Genomic DNA, 6223 nt, shown 5'->3' on the forward strand with positions numbered 1-6223 from the left:
CTTTTGTCAACATATTCCGATTAAAAATCATATGATTTGTTTCTCTGGTGTCATTTATCCATATTTTTCTGTTTTCTGACACTAAGAAAGATTTACCTGCAACATTGACTGAATTGACATCAACCTCTTCGATATTTGATTTTTCATGGTCCAATATCTACAAGATCTTGTCATATTGATCCTTGGTAAAAGTACACCCTTGAAGTAGAAGTCTAGCTTCTTTCTCACCCTGACCTGACCTTACCTGACCTGCTTCCTATGTAATAATTATTTTTGACACACTTTTGTCCCATCCCGATGTTGGCACACTAGTGTTCACATTGAAACAAATCCGAATTGATTACTATATTAATAAGAACAAAACATGATTACAACTTTAGAATAATAACTACAACTCTCAGCTGTATTACAATGAAAATATTGAAACTACAAGTAACTAAAGGATAGAGATAAGAGTGAGATGAGAAGTTTAGAATTTAGAAAGAAGATGAGATAGACAAACGTTTCTTCACCAAAATGCATAATCCTCTAAAACCACAGATACAACCATTTAAACTATGCTCAACCTGGATCCCAAGAAAAACTAGTATTGGACTATCTAATTTTCGGGCCTCTTTGTGGGTTACCCTCACGCCCAACACTTTAGCCAGCCGTGTTTACAACACATACCATATGGGAAACTAGCCTGACAATAGCATGTGGTACTGTATAATCTAAATCACTTGTATTTCCCTACTAAAAACGAAGCCACCGAAAAAAAGAAGAAGTTAATTTCTCAATTTTCTTATTGTTAATAAACATATATATATTGAGATAATTAGTGTTAGAACCACTAGGTTAGTTGCTAATGAACCAAATATTAATTTCTTTTACTTCTTTAAATTTTAAACACTAAATAAATTTTTTGACTATCCCAACAAACTAAAAACTTATCAAACAAACTAAATCCAAAAAAATAAATAATAATACCATCAAGCAGGGGCAGATCTACATGGAGGTGAGGGGTTCACCCAAATTCCCTTTGCTGGAAAATTATATTGTATATATAAGATTAAATTGTAGTTTTATGAGTATATATATTAAAATGAACCCTCTCACCACATGTAAAGAGGTTAACTCGGTAGTCAAGGGGTTCAAAAATTTATCTCAATGTCTTGGGTTCAATTTCGTGCGACAATAGTTTCCTCCATTTCTTTACTTTGCAAAATCAATTAGCAACTGAGATGGGCTCAATATTTGGGCTCAAAATCTCAGTCCAATAAAAAACTTTGTTATTTTTGGGCTGAAACTTTATTAAACTTACATAAATCTCATAGTATAAAGAGTAAATTGGGAAATTTTTCAAAAGAGCAATATTTTAACTTTTAGTGGGACTCCTTAGCAACAGTTTCATTAATTATTAAAAATGTCATTATTTTAGTTTGTTAAGGGATTAGTTATGTGTTTATTTATTTTGATTAATTTTAAAGAATACAAATAATTAATAACAGAATAGAGAAAATCATGGAACAAAAAAAAATCAAAAGAGGTAAAAAAAAATTTAAATACAAATCAGTTACGTTTTGAAAAGAGCATAAATAGTCATGTTTCCATCGAGCGTTTTTTTGCTTTCTTCTTAAGAACATCAAAAAAAAAATTAAAATAATTTAGTTTGTCTTCCGAATCATTCATCTAATAACTTTCAAAACTTCTTCAAGTTGAATACGACATATTTTTGAAACAGAATTTTTCAAAATTGACAACTATAAATTTGTCGCATCCAGTGAACAATCGAAAAACAATCAGGTATTTTTTTTTACTTTTTTATTTGTTTGGATGAGATATTTGTATATGTCGAGTACAAGAGTGTTGTTATTTTTCTGATTGAATCACTGAAATCTTTGTATGCATTGGGATTTATAGCTTTTTTCGGATGTTTTGTATCCAAATTATGATGTATAACGAATGAAATTGTTTTTTTTTTTAGTTTAGTAGCTGTTTTTTCTATTTGAATGCATACAATAATTTGTATCCCATTAAGTTAATGTAACTAATTGATCATGAACTATATGTTGAATACAACAATATATGAATACAAAAATGAGATGAAAATACAAAGTTATAAATACAAAGTGAGATTGAATATAAAGTTGTGAATACAAAAGAAATTAAATACTCTCTTCATTTGAAATACAAAGTGACTTTGAAAGGTAAAGTAGGCACATAAAATACAAAACTTGTTGGTATACAATTAGGTTGAATACAAAACAAAAGAGAAATACAAACTTGTTCACATATAAATTGAGATTGAAATACATAATGAATACCCAATAAAATACAAAATTGTTAGCATACAGTTAGGATGAATACAAATTAAAAAGGAAACACAAACATGTTGGTATACTAATTGAGATTGAAATACAATGCAACCCTTGGGTAATACACAAATCAAATGAGGGAAATTCCCCAAAATTTTGAATATTATTTGATATACCTCTAGTAATTCTGATTGAATCAGTCATTGTAGACAATCAGATGTTTTCCCTAAAATCTAAAACCCTAAAAGCAAATTTTGATATTATCAAATTTTAAAATGTATTAAATATCAAACAAAACAAACATATATATGAATTTCTAGAATCTACAAAATCTGAAAAATTAAAAGAAGAACAAAAAAAAAATTGAAATTAACAAATATATGATGAATATTTAAACAAAATCACATAAAAATTGGAAAATTTGACTGAAAATCCGTAATGTATAGAATCAATGATTTAAACATCAAATAAAAAAAAACAAAATTGATAATGGAAATTACCTTGCCAACCGAGAAATCTGCTTGAATTAATAAAGAGATTTCGTTTAACAATAAAGAAAATTTCTTGATGAACAACAATTTAGCACTTTGAAGAAAGATAAACTTGAAACATGAAAGGTGGGGAAGAAACGTGAAAGTTGGGGAAGAAATGTGAATGGTGATGAAAAAAGGTTAATGGTATTGGTTTAATTTATTTTTTTCACTTTAAACGGTTATTGATATATAATTTGGTCTAATATAGGACTCTTTCCATAAATAAATTAATTTAAAATACTAAAATCTGAATACATATTATTTTATGAAAATATTGTCATTCTGCCATTTTAAATAAATATTTTAAAGTGTTGTTATTTTGACTAATTATGTTAGGTATTATGACTTAATTGCTAATTTTCCCTAAATTAAATCATATTCATACTCTTTTCTAATTTACAAAAATCCCCTAAAATATGAGTCATTCGGAAACATCCCAATATGGATGATACATCCCAATATCACTAGTTCTTGAACACGATGTTACATGTGTATTTCACGTTAAATAGTATATAAATACTTTAATTCAAGAATTTGAATTAAATTTTTTAGCCTCATAAATATACAAGTTTTTTATAGACAATTAAATTAAAGAAATCTAAAAAGTGAGAAAACACACACATACACAAATAAAAAACAAAAAACAAAAAATATTTAAAATAATAATAATAAATCAAGATAACTTATCTTTGATAATGGGAAAATTCATTTTGTTGGTAAGTTAAAACTTTTCTTTGAAAATTTATAAGTATTATTTTTACAATAAATCTTTAGTTTTACAGATAAAAATCTTCATTTTTATAAATAAGAAATTTAACATTATCATTTTTTAAAATTTTTTGTAAGTGAACAAGAAATGCTAATTAATTCCTCCGTGATAACAAGTAAAAATAATCTAAATATTATTAATAGTAATATTAGGGTGTGTTCGGTAGGAAGGTAAATATTTTCTAGAAAATAAGTGAATTTTTTACTTAGTTTTTTTTTTTTTTTGTGTTTAGTACATAACAATATATATTATATTAATCTAAAATTATTTATACATAATCTAGACAAATACTTCAAAAGATGAGGATGAATATAAGTGTGGGAGGTGGAGGGGATGTGGATAACAAGGGTGGGGACGTGGGGTGAAAATGAAGTGTAAGGGGGCGGAGATGGTGATCATGGAGGTGAGGTGCGTTTGAGATGTTATTGAAAACATCAACAAATTTAAAGTTATAACCTTAAATTCAAACTTTAAAATCGATATTATGTTTTTTTTTAATGTGATTGATTTTCATAATATTTATTTATAATGTATACCTAATCGATAAACTTTTTATGTTTTTATAATTTATAGATCATCACTAGCCCATGTATTTTCACTACTAAAAGCGAATTACTTAATTTTCTTTACTTTAATTTAAAAATATATATTGAGATCACTCATGACACAATGCTAGGTTAATTGATAATAAACCAAATATTATTTTTATTTATTTCTTCAAATTTTAAACACTCTTAACAATTATTTTTTTGACTATCCCAACAACCTAAAAACTTTTCAAACAGACGAAATCCAGAATTCTAAAAATGAAAAAATAAAAATAAAATACCAACAAGGATGATAATTAAAACAACCACCTTCTTTTTTTGAATAATAAAACAAAGAAACACAGCCAACTCAATTTATTTAAATCACGTAGAAAAGAAACCACAGACAACAGCGCAGCCAATTTCTACAACACCACACAAACAAAAGTATTCCCTCTTACGTGTGGACTTTAGATTATATTACGTATAAACCAAGCAAAGATCTGTTCAAAGTGTGTACACACTACACATATATTACTTCCTTCGTTTCATATTATTTGGCCCGATTACTTAATTAAAAGCATATTCTATTAAATTAATTTTACTAATAATATTTTAAAATTTAATATTTAACACTATGAGTACTAATATAATCATTTAATTAATATTATAAGATAAAATATTTATTTTTGATATAGACGAAGTAGCTACCTTATACGTTGACACCTAAAAAGTCAAAAGTCAATAATTTCAATTTTCTACCGATTATTTGGTATATACGATGTATAAAAGCTCAACAACTTATTGTACACCTTCCCTCACCTAATCATATCCCTTTTCCCATTTGATTTTCCGTTTCGAATTAGTAGCCTTTATAATCTCAAACCGACGCCCGCACTTTCCACCTTTTATACCAAACTATAACAAACAAACGCTCTCTCTCTATATTTTTGTGTTTGGGAATCAGTGAGTTTGTTGGAGAAATGCAGGCGAGGTGGGAGTCATCACAGTCTCCGAGTTTCAATAGTTACTCTAATAAGAATTTGGCTGAAATTGCTGATAGAGTTGTGCAAGAGTTCCGGGCTGAAAATGGAACAGATGAGGAATTTTTGTTGATGATGATGGAGGTTTGAGTTGCTTTGAGAGTGGAGGAAGATTGAATGAGAAAGAGGAGGAACAAGGAAATGAAGATGAAGATGAATTTGAGTTTTCATTTGTAAAACAGTCTGAAATTTCACCTGTTGCGGCTGATGAAATCTTCTATAATGGACAGATCCGTCCAATTTACCCGCTTTTCAATAGGGATTTATTGTCGGATTTCATGAATGGTAGATCTAATTCGAATTCAACGTCGGAGGAGATTTCTTCTGCTGGACCGAAATCAATTAGGCTTCCGTTACGGAAGCTTTTCATGGAAGAAGAGCGAGAAGCTAACTTCTCGTGCTCGTCATCGGAAGCCGATGATCTGGAAGGGATTCCTGAGGGAACGTACTGCACGTGGAGGCCTAAACCGGAGGAAAAATCTGCCGGAAGTTGTAAGAAGAGCAGCTCCACAGGCTCCTCAAAACGCTGGAAGTTTCGTGACCTCCTCTACCGGAGCAATAGCGACGGTAAGGATACTTTCGTCTTTTTGACTCCTTCGTTCAGAAAGAAGGAAAACAAAGCAGAGAAGACGACGATTGATAATGCACCAAAAGTTACCGCAAAATCAAAGGGAATTCCAGTGGCTGATGGTTACCCGGCGATGCATTACGTGAAGAACGGAGGCGGCGAGAAAAGGAAAACATACTTACCGTACAGGCAAGATCTAGTCGGATTTTTCGCTAACACGAACGGAACGAGTCGGAATGTAATGCCATTGTGATGTGAATACGTGATTAATTAATTAAGCTCCTTATTAATTATGATTACGTAGTTGATTTGCTGGTTTTGGAGTGATCATGTAAGGATTTAGATTGATTAAATTAGAGTGTAAATGATGATTAGATCATGAATCGATTGTCTGTAAATATCTGGATAAGTTTTGTCCTTATCCCATTTGATGAATTATAAATGAAATTTTCGTACTAGTATAAATTATTTCTTAATTCCATTTAA

At 29.4% G+C, this 6223-nt stretch overlaps 1 pseudogene across 1 annotated transcript; it reads left to right on the forward strand.

Moving 5' to 3' along the window:
• The first annotated feature begins 5001 nt into the window (after positions 1 to 5001).
• On the forward strand, positions 5002 to 6223 carry LOC125832097 (uncharacterized; annotated as a pseudogene). Its single transcript, XR_007443217.1, has one exon. The product of XR_007443217.1 is annotated as an uncharacterized LOC125832097 (transcript).

Source organism: Solanum verrucosum, unplaced genomic scaffold, assembly GCF_900185275.1.
Source record: "Solanum verrucosum unplaced genomic scaffold, falcon-dt-bn FXZP01000009.1, whole genome shotgun sequence".
NCBI classification, from domain to species: domain Eukaryota; kingdom Viridiplantae; phylum Streptophyta; class Magnoliopsida; order Solanales; family Solanaceae; genus Solanum; species Solanum verrucosum.